This window comes from Ambystoma mexicanum, chromosome 8 (assembly GCF_040938575.1).
Source record: "Ambystoma mexicanum isolate Mex_15411 chromosome 8, UKY_AmexF1_1, whole genome shotgun sequence".
Taxonomy (NCBI): domain Eukaryota; kingdom Metazoa; phylum Chordata; class Amphibia; order Caudata; family Ambystomatidae; genus Ambystoma; species Ambystoma mexicanum.
This window is the reverse complement of record NC_090929.1, coordinates 448,122,994-448,140,379: the sequence shown is the minus strand read 5'-3', so window position 1 is coordinate 448,140,379 and position 17,386 is coordinate 448,122,994.

Here is a 17,386-nt window from a genome sequence, read left to right as displayed (position 1 = left end):
GGGGGCAACAGCCGGGAGACATGGGGCATGAGAGGGGGTGGGGGAACAGGAGAGAGACACGGGGCATGAGCGGGAGTGGGGGGCAACAGCAGGGAGACACGGGCATGACCGGGGGGTAACAGGAAAGAGACATGAGCGGGGGGCAACAGCAGGGAGACGCGGGGCATGACCGGGGGTGGGGGGCAACAGGAGAGAGACACAGGGCATGAGAGAGGGGTGGGGGTAACAGGAGAGAGACAAAGGGCATGAGAGGGGTGTAGGGGGCAACAGCAGGGAGACACGGGGCATGACCGGGGGTGGGGGGGTAACAGGAGAGAGACACGGGGCATGAGCGGGGGGTGGGGGGCCAGAGCAGGGAGACACGGGCATGACCGGGGGGTGGGGGGCAACAGGAGCGAGACACGGGGCATGAGAGGGGGGTGGGGGTAACAGTAGAAAGAAACAGGGCATGAGCGGGTGAAGGGGGCAACAGCACGGAGACACAGGGCATGACTGGGGGTGGGGGTAAAAGGACAGAGACACGGGGCATGAGCAGGGGGTGGGGGAAAGAGCTGGGAGACAAGGGGCATGACCGGGGGGTGGGGGGCAACAGGAGAGAGCACAGGGCATGAGAGGGGGGTGGGGGGTAACAGGAGAGAGACACAGGGCATGAGAGGGGGGTGGGGGCAACAGCAGGAGACACGGGGCATGAGGGGGGGTGGTTGAACACAAGGGAGACACAGGGCATGAGAGGGAGTGGGGGGCAACAGGAGAGAGACATGGGGCATGAGCGGGGGTTGGGGGCAACAGAAGGGAGACACGGGGCATGAGCGGGGGGTGGGGGGCAACAGCAGGGAGACATGGGGCATGACCGGGGGGTGCGGGGCAACAGCAGGGAGACACGGGGCATGAGCGGGGGGCGGGGGGTAACGGGAGAGACACGGGGCATGAGCGGGGGGTGGGGGGCAACAGCAGGGAGACACAGGGCATGAGAGGGGGGTGGGGGTAACAGGAGAGAGACACGGGGCATGAGAGGGGGTGGGGGGTAACCGGAGAGATAAACGGGGCATGAGAGGGGGTGGGGGGGTAACAGGAGAGAGACACGGGGCATGAGCGGTGGGTGGGGGGCAACAGCAAGGAGACACGGGGCATGACCGGGGGGTGGGGGGACAACAGGAGAGAGACACGGGGCATGAGCGGGAGGTGGGGGCAACAGCAGGGAGACACAGGGCATGAACGGGGGGTGGGGGGCAACAGGAGAGAGACACAGGGCATGAGAAGGGGGGTGGGGGATAACAGGAGAGACACACGGGGCATGAGCGGGGGGTGGGGGGCAACAGCAGGGAGACACGGGGCATGGACCGGGGGGTGGGGGGTAACAGGAGAGACACGGGGCATGAGCGGGGGTTGGGGGGCAACAGCAGGGAGACACGGGGCATGACCGGGGGGCGGGGGCAACAGGAGAGAGACACGGGGCATGAGAGGGGGTGTGGGTAAAAGGAGAGAGACACGGGGCATGAGAGGGGGTGGGGGGCAACAGCAGGGAGACACGGGGCATGAGCAGGGGGTGGGGGGAACACGAGGGAGACACGGGGCATGAGCGGGGCGTGGGGGGTAACAGGAGAGAGACACGGTGCATGAGCGGGGGGTGGGGGCAACAGCAGGGAGACACGGGACATGAGCGGGGGGTGGGGGCAACAGCAGGGAGATACGGGGCATGAGCGGGAGGTGGGGGCTAACAGGAGAGAGACAAGGGGCATGAGCGGGGGGTGGGGGGCAATAGCAGGGAGACACAGGGCATGACCGGGGGTGGGGGGCAACAGGAGAGAGACACGGGGCATGAGAGTGGGGTGGGGGGTAACAGGAGAGAGACATGGGGCATTAGAGGGGGGTGGGGGCTAACAGGAGAGAGACACAGGGCATGAGCGGAGGTTGGGGGCAACAGCAGGGAGACACGAGGCATGAGAGGGGGGTGGGGGGTAACAGGAGAGAGACACGGGGCATGAGCGGGGGTAGGGGCAACAGGAGAGAGACACGGGGCATGAGCGGGGGGTGGGGGGTAACAGGAGAGAGACACAGGGCATGAGCGGGGGGTGGGGGGCCAGAGCAGGGAGACACGGGGCATGACCGGGGGGTGGGGGGCAACAGGAGAGAGACACGGGGCATGAAAGGGGGGTGGGGGGTAACAGGAGAGAGACACGGGGCATGATCGGGGGGTGGGGGGGCAACAGCAGGCATGACCGGGGATGGGGAGCAACAGGAGAGAGACAGGGAGCATGAGCGGGGGGGGTGGGGGGCAACAGCAGGGAGACATGGGGTATGAGCGGGGGTGGGGGCAGCAGCAGGGAGACACGGGGGGTGACAGGGGGTGGGGGGTAACAGGAGAGAGACACGGGGCATGAGCAGGGGGTGGGTGGCAACAGGAGGGAGACACGGGGCATGAGAGGGGGGTGGGGGGTGACAGGTGAGACACACGGGGCTTGAGCGGGGGGTGGGGGGCAACAGCAGGGAGACACGGGGCATGAGCGGGGGGTGGGGGGGAACAGGGGAGACACGAGTCATGAGCGGGGGGTGGGGGGAACAGGAGAGAGACACGGGGCATGAGCGGGGGGTGGGGGACAACAGCAGGGAGAAGCGGGGCATGACTGGGGGGTGGGGGGCAACAGGAGAGAGACACGGGGCATGAGAGGGGGTGGGGGTAACAGGAGAAAGACACAGGGCATTAGCGGGGTGTAGGGGGCAACAGCAGGGAGACACAGGGCATGACCGGGGGGTGGGGGTAACAGGAGAGAGACACGGGGCATGAGCAGGGGGTGGGGGGCAAGAGCAGGGAGACATGGGGCATGACCGGAGGGTGGGGGCCAACAGGAGAGAGACACAGGGCATGAGAGGGGGGTGGGGGGTAACAGGAGAGAGACACGGGGCATGAGAGGGGGTTGGGGGGCAACAGCAGGGAGACACAGGGCATGACCGGGGGTGGGGGGCAACAGGAGAGAGACACGGGGCATGAGAGGGGGGTGTGGGTAAAAGGAGAGAGACACGGGGCATGAGAGGGGGTGGGGGCAACAGCAGGGAGACACGGGGCATGAGCAGGGGGTGGGGGGAACACGAGGGAGACACGGGGCATGAGCGGGGCGTGGGGGGTAACAGGAGAGAAGAGAGACACGGTGCATGAGCGGGGGGTGGGGGCAACAGCAGGGAGACACGGGGCATGAGCGGGGGCTGGGGGCAACAGCAGGGAGATACGGGGCATGAGCGGGGGGTGGGGGCTAACAGGAGAGAGACAAGGGGCATGAGCGGGGGGTGGGGGGCAATAGCAGGGAGACACAGGGCATGACCGGGGGTGGGGGGCAACAGGAGAGAGACACGGGGCATGAGAGTGGGATGGGGGTAACAGGAGAGAGACACGGGGCATTAGAGGGGGGTGGGGGCTAACAGGAGAGAGACACAGGGCATGAGCGGAGGTTGGGGGCAACAGCAGGGAGACACGAGGCATGAGAGGGGGGTGGGGGGTAACAGGAGAGAGACACGGGGCATGAGCGGGGGTAGGGGCAACAGGAGAGAGACACGGGGCATGAGCGGGGGGTGGGGGGTAACAGGAGAGAGACACAGGGCATGAGCGGGGGGTGGGGGGCCAGAGCAGGGAGACACGGGGCATGACCGGTGGGTGGGGAGCAACAGGAGAGAGACACGGGGCATGAAAGGGGGGTGGGGGGTAACAGGAGAGAGACACAGGGCATGATCGGGGGGTGGGGGGGCAACAGCAGGCATGACCGGGGGTGGGGAGCAACAGGAGAGAGACACGGAGCATGAGCGGGGGGTGGGGGGCAACAGCAGGGAGACATGGGGTATGAGCGGGGGTGGGGGCAGCAGCAGGGAGACACGGGGGGTGACAGGGGGGTGGGGGGTAACAGGAGAGAGACACGGGGCATGAGCAGGGGGTGGGTGGCAACAGGAGGGAGACACGGGGCATGAGAGGGGGGTGGGGGGTGACAGGTGAGACACACGGGGCTTGAGCGGGGGGTGGGGGGCAACAGCAGGGAGACACGGGGCATGAGCGGGGGGTGGGGGGAACAGGGGAGACACGAGGCATGAGCGGGGGGTGGGGGGAACAGGAGAGAGACACGGGGCATGAGCGGGGGGTGGGGGGCAACAGCAGGGAGACACAGGGCATGACCGGGGGGTGGGGGGTAACAGGAGAGAGACACAGGACATGACCGGGGGGTGGGGGACAACAGCAGGGAGACGCGGGGCATGACTGGGGGGTGGGGGGCAACAGGAGAGAGACACGGGGCATGAGAGGGGGGTGGGGTAACAGGAGAAAGACACAGGGCATTAGCGGGGTGTAGGGGGCAACAGCAGGGAGACACAGGGCATGACCGGGGGGTGGGGGTAACAGGAGAGAGACACGGGGCATGAGCAGGGGGTGGGGGCAAGAGCAGGGAGACATGGGGCATGACCGGAGGGTGGGGGCCAACAGGAGAGAGACACAGGGCATGAGAGGGGGGTGGGGGGTAACAGGAGAGAGACACGGGGCATGAGAGGGGGGTGGGGGGCAACAGCAGGGAGACACGGGGCATGAGGGGGGGTGGTTGAACACGAGGGAGACACGGGGCATGAGAGGGGGTGGGGGGCAACAGGAGAGAGACACGGGGCATGAGCGGGGGGGCAACAGGAGAGAGACACTGGGCATTAGCGGGGTGTAGGGGGCAACAGCAGGGAGACACAGGGCATGAGAGGGGGGTGGGGGTAACAGGAGAAAGACACAGGGCATTAGCGGGGTGTAGGGGGCAACAGCAGGGAGACACAGGGCATGACCGGGGGGTGGGGGTAACAGGAGAGAGACACGGGGCATGAGCAGGGGGTGGGGGCAAGAGCAGGGAGACATGGGGCATGACCGGAGGGTGGGGGCCAACAGGAGAGAGACACAGGGCATGAGAGGGGAGTGGGGGGTAACAGGAGAGAGACACGGGGCATGAGCAGGGGGTGGGGGGCAAGAGCAGGGAGACATGGGGCATGACCGGAGGGTGGGGGCCAACAGGAGAGAGACACAGGGCTTGAGAGGGGGGTGGGGGGTAACAGGAGAGAGACACGGGGCATGAGAGGGGGGTGGGGGGCAACAGCAGGGAGACACGGGGCATGAGGGGGGGTGGTTGAACACGAGGGAGACACGGGGCATGAGAGGGGGTGGGGGCAACAGGAGAGAGACACGGGGCATGAGCGGGGGGGCAACAGGAGAGAGACACTGGGCATGAGCGGGGGGTGGGGGGTAACAGCAGGGAGACACGGGGCTTGAGTGGAGGGTGGGGGGCAACAGCAGGGAGACACAGGGCTTGAGTGGAGGGTGGGGGGCAACAGCAGGGAGACACAGGGCATTAGCAGGGGGTGGGGGAACACAAGGGAGGCACGGGGCATGAGCGGTGGGTGGGGGGTAACAGGAGAGAGACATGGGGCATGAGCGGGGGGTGGGGGCAACAGCAGGGAGACATGGGGCATGAGCGCGGGTGGGGGGCAACAGGAGAGAGACACGGGGCATGAGAGGGGGTGGGGTAACAGGAGAGAGACACGGGGCATGAGAGGGGGGTGGGGGGCAACAGCAGGGAGACACGGAGCATGAGCGGGGTGGGGGGAACACGAGGGAGACACAGGGCATGAGAGGGGCGTGGGGGGTAACAGGAGAGAGACACGGGGCATGAGAGGGGGGTGGGGGGTAACAGGAGAGAGACACAGGGCATGAGCGGGGGTGGGGGCAACAGCAGGGAGACACGGGGCATGAGTGGAGGGTGGGGAGCAACAGCAGGTAGACACGGGGCATGAGCAGGGGTTGGGGGTAACAGGAGAGAGACACAGGGCATGAGCGGGGGGTGGGGGGCAACAGGAGAGAGAAACGGGGCATGAGCAGGGGGTGGGGGGTAACAGGAGAGAGACACAGGGCATGATCGGGGGGTGGGGGGCAACAGCAGGGAGACACGGGGCATGAGCGGGGTGTGAGGGGCAACAGCAGGGAGACACGGGGCATGAGCGGGGGGCAACAGGAGAGAGACACGGGGCATGAGCAGAGGGTGGGGGGCAACAGCAGGGAGACACGGGGCATGAGCGGGGGGGCAACAGGAGAGAGACACGGGGCATGAGCAGAGGGTGGGGGGTAACAGGAGAGAGACACGGGGCATGAGAGGAGCGGGGGTTGGGGAGCAACAGCAGGGAGACACGGGGCATTAGCAGGGGGTGGGGGGTAACAGGGGAGAGACACAGGGCATGAGCGGGAGGTGGGGAGCAACAGCAGGGAGACACGGGGCATGAGAGGGGGTGGGGGTAACAGGAGAGAGACACGGGGCATGAGAGGGGGGTGGGGGGTAACCGGAGAGAGAAACGGGGCATGAGAGGGGGTGGGGGGGTAACAGGAGAGAGACACGGGGCATGAGTAGGGGGTGGGGGGCAACAGCAGGGAGACACGGGGCATGAGCGGAGGGTGGGGAGCAACAGCAGGGAGACACGGGGCATGAGAGGGGGGTGGGGGGTAACAGGAGAGAGACACGGGGCATGAGCAGGGGGCGGGGGCAACAGGAGAGAGACACGGGGCATGAGAGGGGGTGGAGGGTCACAGGAGAGAGACACGGGGCATGAGCAGGGGGGTGGGGGGCAACAGGAGAGAGATACGGGGCATGAGCGGTGGGTGGGGGGCAACAGCAGGGAGAAACGGGGCATGAGCGAGGGGTGGAGGGCAACAGCAGGGAGACACAGGGCATGAACGGGGGGTGGGGGGCAACAGGAGAGAGACACAGGGCATGAGAGGGGGTTGGGGATAACAGGAGAGAGACACGGGGCATGAGCGGGGGGTGGGGGGCAACAGCCGGGAGACATGGGGCATGAGAGGGGGTGGGGGAACAGGAGAGAGACACGGGGCATGAGCGGGAGTGGGGGGCAACAGCAGGGAGACACGGGGCATGACCGGGGGGCGGGGGGTAACAGGAAAGAGACATGAGCGGGGGGCAACAGCAGGGAGACGCGGGGCATGACCGGGGGTGGGGGGCAACAGGAGAGAGACACAGGGCATGAGAGGGGGGTGGGGGTAACAGGAGAGAGACAAAGGGCATGAGAGGGGTGTAGGGGGCAACAGCAGGGAGACACGGGGCATGACCGGGGGTGGGGGGTAACAGGAGAGAGACACGGGGCATGAGCGGGGGGTGGGGGGCCAGAGCAGGGAGACACGGGGCATGACCGGGGGGTGGGGGGCAACAGGAGCGAGACACGGGGCATGAGAGGGGGGTGGGGGTAACAGGAGAAAGAAACAGGGCATGAGCGGGGTGAAGGGGGCAACAGCACGGAGACACAGGGCATGACTGGGGGGTGGGGGTAAAAGGACAGAGACACGGGGCATGAGCAGGGGGTGGGGGGCAAGAGCTGGGAGACAAGGGGCATGACCGGGGGGTGGGGGGCAACAGGAGAGAGACACAGGGCATGAGAGGGGGGTGGGGGGTAACAGGAGAGAGACACGGGGCATGAGAGGGGGGTGGGGGCAACAGCAGGGAGACACGGGGCATGAGGGGGGGTGGTTGAACACAAGGGAGACACAGGGCATGAGAGGGAGTGGGGGGCAACAGGAGAGAGACATGGGGCATGAGCGGGGGTTGGGGGCAACAGAAGGGAGACACGGGGCATGAGCGGGGGGTGGGGGGCAACAGCAGGGAGACACGGGGCATGACCGGGGGTGCGGGGCAACAGCAGGGAGACACGGGGCATGAGTGGGGGGGCGGGGGGTAACGGGAGAGACACGGGGCATGAGCGGGGGGTGGGGGGCAACAGCAGGGAGACACAGGGCATGAGAGGGGGGTGGGGGTAACAGGAGAGAGACACGGGGCATGAGAGGGGGTGGGGGGTAACCGGAGAGATAAACGGGGCATGAGAGGGGGGTGGGGGGGTAACAGGAGAGAGACACGGGGCATGAGCGGTGGGTGGGGGCAACAGCAAGGAGACACGGGGCATGACCGGGGGGTGGGGGGACAACAGGAGAGAGACACGGGGCATGAGCGGGAGGTGGGGGGCAACAGCAGGGAGACACAGGGCATGAACGGGGGGTGGGGGGCAACAGGAGAGAGACACAGGGCATGAGAAGGGGGGTGGGGGATAACAGGAGAGACACACGGGGCATGAGCGGGGGGTGGGGGGCAACAGCAGGGAGACACGGGGCATGACCGGGGGGTGGGGGGTAACAGGAGAGACACGGGGCATGAGCGGGGGTTGGGGGGCAACAGCAGGGAGACACGGGGCATGACCGGGGGGCGGGGGCAACAGGAGAGAGACACGGGGCATGAGAGGGGGGTGTGGGTAAAAGGAGAGAGACACGGGGCATGAGAGGGGGTGGGGGGCAACAGCAGGGAGACACGGGGCATGAGCAGGGGGTGGGGGGAACACGAGGGAGACACGGGGCATGAGCGGGGCGTGGGGGGTAACAGGAGAGAGACACGGTGCATGAGCGGGGGGTGGGGGCAACAGCAGGGAGACACAGAGCATGAGTGGGGGTGGGGGCAACAGCAGGGAGATACGGGGCATGAGCGGGGGGTGGGGGCTAACAGGAGAGAGACAAGGGGCATGAGCGGGGGGTGGGGGGCAATAGCAGGGAGACACAGGGCATGACCGGGGGTGGGGGGCAACAGGAGAGAGACATGGGGCATTAGAGGGGGGTGGGGGCTAACAGGAGAGAGACACAGGGCATGAGCGGAGGTTGGGGCAACAGCAGGGAGACACGAGGCATGAGAGGGGGGTGGGGGGTAACAGGAGAGAGACATGGGGCATGAGCGGGGGTAGGGGCAACAGGAGAGAGACACGGGGCATGAGCGGGGGGTGGGGGGTAACAGGAGAGAGACACAGGGCATGAGCGGGGGGTGGGGGGCCAGAGCAGGGAGACACGGGGCATGACCGGGGGGTGGGGGGCAACAGGAGAGAGACACGGGGCATGAAAGGGGGGTGGGGGGTAACAGGAGAGAGACACGGGGCATGATCGGGGGGTGGGGGGGCAACAGCAGGCATGACCGGGGGTGGGGAGCAACAGGAGAGAGACAGGGAGCATGAGCGGGGGGTGGGGGGCAACAGCAGGGAGACATGGGGTATGAGCGGGGGTGGGGGCAGCAGCAGGGAGACACGGGAGGTGACAGGGGGGTGGGGGGTAACAGGAGAGAGACACGGGGCATGAGCAGGGGGTGGGTGGCAACAGGAGGGAGACACGGGGCATGAGAGGGGGGTGGGGGGTGACAGGTGAGACACACGGGGCTTGAGCGGGGGGTGGGGGGCAACAGCAGGGAGACACGGGGCATGAGCGGGGGGTGGGGGGGAACAGGGGAGACACGAGGCATGAGCGGGGGGTGGGGGGAACAGGAGAGAGACACGGGGCATGAGCGGGGGGTGGGGGACAACAGCAGGGCGACGCGGGGCATGACTGGGGGGTGGGGGGCAACAGGAGAGAGACACGGGGCATGAGAGGGGGTGGGGGTAACAGGAGAAAGACACAGGGCATTAGCGGGGTGTAGGGGGCAACAGCAGGGAGACACAGGGCATGACCGGGGGGTGGGGGTAACAGGAGAGAGACACGGGGCATGAGCAGGGGGTGGGGGGCAAGAGCAGGGAGACATGGGGCATGACCGGAGGGTGGGGGCCAACAGGAGAGAGACACAGGGCATGAGAGGGGGGTGGGGGGTAACAGGAGAGAGACACGGGGCATGAGCGGGGGTTGGGGGCAACAGCAGGGAGACACGGGGCATGAGCAGGGGGTGGGGGGCAACAGCAGGGAGACACGGGGCATGACCGGGGGGTGCGGGGCAACAGCAGGGAGACACGGGGCATGAGCAGGGGGTGGGGGGTAACAGGGGAGAGACACAGGGCATGAGCGGGGGGTGGGGAGCAACAGCAGGGAGACACGGGGCATGAGAGGGGGTGGGGGTAACAGGAGAGAGACACGGGGCATGAGAGGGGGGTGGGGGTAACCGGAGAGAGAAACGGGGCATGAGAGGGGGTGGGGGGGTAACAGGAGAGAGACACGGGGCATGAGTAGGGGGTGGGGGGCAACAGAGGGAGACACGGGGCATGAGCGGAGGGTGGGGAGCAACAGCAGGGAGACACGGGGCATGAGAGGGGGGTGGGGGGTAACAGGAGAGAGACACTGGGCATGAGCAGGGGGCGGGGGCAACAGGAGAGAGACACGGGGCATGAGCGGGGGTGGGGGGTCACAGGAGAGAGACACGGGGCATGAGCAGGGGAGTGGGGGGCAACAGGAGAGAGATACGGGGCATGAGCGGTGGGTGGGGGGCAACAGCAGGGAGAAACGGGGCATGACCGGGGGTGGAGGGCAACAGGAGAGAGACACGGGGCATGAGCGGGGGGTGGAGGGCAACAGCAGGGAGACACAGCGCATGAACGGGGGGTGGGGGACAACAGGAGAGAGACACAGGGCATGAGAGGGGGTTGGGGATAACAGGAGAGAGACACGGGGCATGAGCGGGGGGTGGGGGGCAACAGCCGGGAGACATGGGGCATGAGAGGGGGTGGGGGTAACAGGAGAGAGACACGGGGCATGAGAGGGGGGTGGGGGTAACCGGAGAGAGAAACGGGGCATGAGAGGGGGGTGGGGGTGGTAACAGGAGAGAGACACAGGGCATGAGCAGGGGGTGGGGGGCCAGAGCAGGGAGACACGGGGCATGACCGGGGGTGGGGGGCAACAGGAGAGAGACACGGGGCATGAAAGGGGGGTGGGGGGTAACAGGAGAGAGACACGGGGCATGATCGGGGGGTGGGGGGGCAACAGCAGGCATGATCGGGGGTGGGGAGCAACAGGAGAGAGACACGGAGCATGAGCGGGGGGTGGGGGGCAACAGCAGGGAGACATGGGGCATGAGCGGGGGTGGGGGCAGCAGCAGGGAGACACAGGGGGTGACAGGGGGGTGGGGGGTAACAGGAGAGAGACACGGGGCATGAGCAGGGGGTGGGTGGCAACAGGAGGGAGACACGGGGCATGAGAGGGGGGTGGGGGGTGACAGGTGAGACACACGGGGCATGAGCGGGGGTTGGGGGCAACAGCAGGGAGACACGGGACATGAGCGGGGGGTGGGGGGCAACAGCAGGGAGACACGGGGCATGACCGGGGGGTGCGGGGCAACAGCAGGGAGACACGGGGCATGAGCAGGGGGTGGGGGGTAACAGGGGAGAGACACAGGGCATGAGCGGGGGGTGGGGAGCAACAGCAGGGAGACACGGGGCATGAGAGGGGGTGGGGGTAACAGGAGAGAGACACGGGGCATGAGAGGGGGTGGGGGGTAACCGGAGAGAGAAACGGGGCATGAGAGGGGGTGGGGGGGTAACAGGAGAGAGACACGGGGCATGAGTAGGGGGTGGGGGGCAACAGCAGGGAGACACGGGGCATGAGCGGAGGGTGGGGAGCAACAGCAGGGAGACACGGGGCATGAGAGGGGGGTGGGGGGTAACAGGAGAGAGACACAGGGCATGAGCAGGGGGCGGGGGCAACAGGAGAGAGACACGGGGCATGAGAGTGGGTGGGGGGTCACAGGAGAGAGACACGGGGCATGAGCAGGGGGGTGGGGGGCAACAGGAGAGACATACGGGGCATGAGCGGTGGGTGGGGGGCAACAGCAGGGAGAAACGGGGCATGACCGGGGGGTGGGGGGCAACAGGAGAGAGACACGGGGCATGAGCGAGGGGTGGAGGGCAACAGCAGGGAGACACAGGGCATGAACGGGGGGTGGGGGGCAACAGGAGAGAGACACAGGGCATGAGAGGGGGTTGGGGATAACAGGAGAGAGACACGGGGCATGAGCGGGGGTTGGGGGGCAACAGCCGGGAGACATGGGGCATGAGAGGGGGTGGGGGTAACAGGAGAGAGACACGGGGCATGAGAGGGGGGTGGGGGTAACCGGAGAGAGAAACGGGGCATGAGAGGGGGGTGGGGGTGGTAACAGGAGAGAGACACGGGGCATGAGTAGGGGGTGGGGGCAACAGCAGGGAGACACGGGGCATGAGCGGAGGGTGGGGAGCAACAGCAGGGAGACACAGGGCATGAGAGGGGGGTGGGGGGGAAACAGGAGAGAGACACGGGGCATGAGAGGGGGGTGGGGGGCAACAGCAGGGAGACACGGGGCATGGGGGGGTGGTTGAACACGAGGGAGACACGGGGCATGAGAGGGGGTGGGGGGCAACAGGAGAGAGACACGGGGCACGAGCGGGGGTTGGGGGCAACAGCAGGGAGACACGGGGCATGAGCGGGGGGTGGGGGGCAACAGCAGGGAGACACGGGGCATGACCGGGGGGCGCGGGGCAACAGCAGGGAGACACGGGGCATGAGCAGGGGGGTAACAGGGGAGAGACACGGGGCATGAGCGGGGGGTGGGGGGCAACAGCAGGGAGACACGGGGCATGAGAGGGGATGGGGGTAACAGGAGAGAGACACGGGGCATGAGAGGGGGGTGGGGGGTAACAGGAGAGAGACACGGGGCATGAGCAGGGGTTGGGGGGCAACAGCAGGGAGACACGGGGCATGACCGGGGGGTGGGGGGCAACAGGAGAGAGACACGGGGCATGAGAGGGGGGTGGGGGTAACAGGAGAGAGACACGGGCATGAGAGGGGGGTGGGGGGGTAACAGGAGAGAGACACGGGTCATGAGTAGGGGGTGGGGGCAACAGCAGGGAGACACGGGGCATGAGAAGGGGGTGGGGGGGTAACAGGAGAGAGACACGGGGCATGAGCGGGGGGCGGGGGCAACAGGAGAGAGACAGGGCATGAGAGGGGGGTGGGGGATAACAGGGGAGAGACACGGGGCATGAGCGGGGGGTGGGGGGCAACAGCAGGGAGACACGGGGCATGACCGGGGGGTGGGGGGTAACAGGAGAGAGACACGGGGCATGAGCGGGGGTTGGGGGGCAACAGCAGGGAGACGCAGGGCATGAACGGGGGGTGGGGGCAACAGGAGAGAGACACAGGGCATGAGAGGGGGGTGGGGGATAACAGGAGAGAGACACGGGGCATGAGCAGGGGGTGGGGGCAACAGCAGGGAGACACGTGGCATGACCGGGGGGTGGGGGACCAGGAGAGAGACACGGGGCATGAGCGGGGGTGGGGGGCAACAGCAGGGAGACACGGGGCATGACCGGGGGGGTGGGGGCTAACAGGAAAGAGACACGGGACATGAGCGGGGGTGGGGGGCAACAGCAGGGAGACGCGAGGCATGACTGGGGGGCAACAGGAGAGAGACACGGGGCATGAGAGGGGGGTGGGGGGTAACAGGAGAGAGACACGGGGCATGAGCGTGGGGTGGGGGCCAGAGCAGGGAGGCACGGGGCATGACCGGGGGCTGGGGGGCAACTGGAGCGAGACACGGGGCATGAGTGGGGGATGGCGGGCAACAGCAGGGAGACATGGGGCATGAGCGGGGGGTGGGGGCAACAGCAGGGAGACACGGGGGGTGATCAGGGGGTGGGGGGTAACAGAAGAGAGACACGGGGCATGAGCGGGGGTTGGGGGGCAATAGCAAGGAGACACGGGGCATGAGAGGGGGGTGGGGGTAACAGGAGAGAGACACGGGGCATGAGAGGGGGGTGGGGGGTAACAGGAGAGAGACACGGGGCATGAGTAGGGGGTGGGGGCAACAGCAGGGAGACACGGGCATGAGCGGAGGGTGGGGAGCAACAGCAGGGAGACACGGGGCATGAGAAGGGGGTGGGGGGTAACAGGAGAGAGACACGGGGCATGAGCGGGGGGCGGGGGCAACAGGAGAGAGACACAGGGCATGAGAGGGGGGTGGGGGATAACAGGGGAGAGACACGGGGCATGAGCGGGGGGTGGGGGGCAACAGCAGGGAGACACGGGGCATGACCGGGGGTAACAGGAGAGAGACACGGGGCATGAGTGGGGGTTGGGGGGCAACAGCAGGGAGACGCAGGGCATGAACGGGGGGTGGGGGCAACAGGAGAGAGACACAGGGCATGAGAGGGGGGTGGGGGATAACAGGAGAGAGACACGGGGCATGAGCAGGGGGTGGGGGCAACAGCAGGGAGACACGTGGCATGACCGGGGGGTGGGGGAACAGGAGAGAGACACGGGGCATGAGCGGGGGTGGGGGGCAACAGCAGGGAGACACGGGGCATGACCGGGGGGTGGGGGGTAACAGGAAAGAGACACGGGACATGAGCGGGGGGTGGGGGGCAACAGCAGGGAGACGCGAGGCATGATGGGGGGCAACAGGAGAGAGACACGGGGCATGAGAGGGGGGTGGGGGGTAACAGGAGAGAGACACGGGGCATGAGCGGGGGGTGGGGGGCCAGAGCAGGGAGACACGGGGCATGAACGGGGGTGGGGGGCAACAGGAGCGAGACACGGGGCATGAGAGGGGGGTGGGGGGTGACAGGAGAGAGACACGGGGCATGAGCGGGGGATGGCGGGCAACAGCAGGGAGACATGGGGCATGAGCGGGGGGTGGGGGCAACAGCAGGGAGACACGGAGGGTGACCAGGGGGTGGGGGGTAACAGAAGAGAGACACGGGGCATGAGCAGGGGGTGGGGGGCAACAAGAGGGAGACACAGGGCATGAGAGGGGGGTGGGGGTGACAGGTGAGACACACAGGGCTTGAGCGGGGGGTGGGGGGCAACAGCAGGGAGACACGGGGCATGAGCGGGGGATGGGGGGAACAGGGGAGACACGAGGCATGAGCGGGGGGTGGGGGAACAGGAGAGAGACACGGGGCATGAGCGGGGGTGGGGGGCAACAGCAGGGAGACACGGGGCATGACCAGGGGGTGGGGGGTAAAAGGAAAGAGACACGGGACATGAGCGGGGGGTGGGGGGCAACAGTAGGGAGACGCGGGGCATGACCGGGGGGTGGGGGGCAACAGGGCAACAGGAGAGAGACACGGGGCATGAGAGGGGGGTGGGGGTAACAGGAGAGAGACACAGGGCATAAGAGGGGTGTAGGGGGCAACAGCAGGGAGACACGGGGCATGACCGGGGGGTGGGGGGTAACAGGAGAGAGACACGGGGCATGAGCGGGGGTGGGGGGCCAGAGCAGGGACACACGGGGCATGACCGGGGGTGGGGGGCAACAGGAGCGAGACACGGGGCATGAGAGGGGGTGGGGGGTAACAGGAGAGAGACACGGGGCATGAGCAGGGGGTGGGGGGCAACAGCAGGCATGACCGGGGGTGGGGAGCAACAGGAGAGAGACACGGAGCATGAGCGGGGGGCAACAGCAGGGAGACATGGGGCATGAACGGGGTGTGGGGGCAACAGCAGGGAGATACGGGGGTGACCGGGGAGTGGGGGGTAACAGGAGAGAGACACGGGGCATGAGCAGGGGGTGGGTGGCAACGGGAGGGAGACACGGGGCATGAGAGGGGGGTGGGGGTGACAGGTGAGACACACGGGGCTTGAGCGGGGGGTGGGAGGCAACAGCAGGGAGACACGGGGCATGAGGCGGGGTGAGGGGGAACAGTTGAGATACGAGGCATGAGCGGGGGGTGGGGGGAACAGGAGAGAGACACAGGGCATGAGCGGGGGGTGGGGGGCAACAGCAGGGAGACACAGGGCATGACCGGGGGGTGGGGGTAACAGGAGAGAGACACAGGACATGACCGGGGGTGGGGGGCAAAAGCAGGGAGACGCGGGGCATGACTGGGGGGTGGGGGGCAACAGGAGAGAGACACGGAGCATGAGAGGGGGTGGGGGTAACAGGAGAAAGAAACAGGGCATGAGCGGGGTGAAGGGGGCAACAGCACGGAGACACGGGGCATGACTGGGGGGTGGGGGTAACAGGAGAGAGACACGGGGCATGAGCAGGGGGTGGAGGGCAAGAGCAGGGAGACAAGGGGCATGACCGGGGGGTGGGGAGCAACAGGAGAGAGACACAGGGCATGAGAGGGGGGTGGGGGTAACAGGAGAGAGACACAGGGCATGAGAGGGGGGTGGGGGGCAACAGCAGGGAGACACGGGGCATTAGGGGGGGTGGTTGAACACGAGGGAGACACGGGGCATGAGCGGGGTTTGGGGGCAACAGCAGGGTGACACGGGGCATGAGCGGGGGGTGGGGGGCAACAGCAGGGAGACACAGGGCATGACCAGGGGGTGGGGGGTAAAAGGAAAGAGACACGGGACATGAGCGGGGGGTGGGGGGCAACAGTAGGGAGACGCGGGGCATGACCGGGGGGTGGGGGGCAACAGGGCAACAGGAGAGAGACACGGGGCATGAGAGGGGGGTGGGGGTAACAGGAGAGAGACACAGGGCATAAGAGGGGTGTAGGGGGCAACAGCAGGGAGACACGGGGCATGACCGGGGGGTGGGGGGTAACAGGAGAGAGACACGGGGCATGAGAGGGGGTGGGGGGTAACAGGAGAGAGACACGGGGCATGAGCAGGGGGTGGGGGGCAACAGCAGGCATGACCGGGGGTGGGGAGCAACAGGAGAGAGACACGGAGCATGAGCGGGGGGCAACAGCAGGGAGACATGGGGCATGAACGGGGTGTGGGGGCAACAGCAGGGAGACACGGGGTGACTGGGGAGTGGGGGGTAACAGGAGAGAGACACGGGGCATGAGCAGGGGGTGGGTGGCAACGGGAGGGAGACACGGGGCATGAGAGGGGGGTGGGGGTGACAGGTGAGACACACGGGGCTTGAGCGGGGGGTGGGAGGCAACAGCAGGGAGACACGGGGCATGAGGCGGGGTGAGGGGGAACAGTTGAGATACGAGGCATGAGCGGGGGGTGGGGGGAACAGGAGAGAGACACAGGGCATGAGCGGCGGGTGGGGTGCAACAGCAGGGAGACACAGGGCATGACCGGGGGGTGGGGGTAACAGGAGAGAGACACAGGACATGACCGGGGGGTGGGGGGCAAAAGCAGGGAGACGCGGGGCATGACTGGGGGGTGGGGGACAACAGGAGAGAGACACGGAGCATGAGAGGGGGTGGGGGTAACAGGAGAAAGAAACAGGGCATGAACGGGGTGAAGGGGGCAACAGCACGGAGACACGGGGCATGACTGGGGGGTGGGGGTAACAGGAGAGAGACACGGGGCATGAGCAGGGGGTGGAGGGCAAGAGCAGGGAGACAAGGGGCATGACCGGGGGGTGGGGAGCAACAGGAGAGAGACACAGGGCATGAGAGGGGGGTGGGGGTAACAGGAGAGAGACACAGGGCATGAGAGGGGGGTGGGGGGCAACAGCAGGGAGACACGGGGCATTAGGGGGGGTGGTTGAACACGAGGGAGTGACGGGGCATGAGCGGGGGTTGGGGGCAACAGCAGGGTGACACGGGGCATGAGCGGGGGGTGGGGGTAACAGGAGAGAGACACGGGGCATGAGCAGGGGGTGGGGGGCAAGAGCAGGGAGACATGGGGCATGACCGGAGGGTGGGGGCCAAC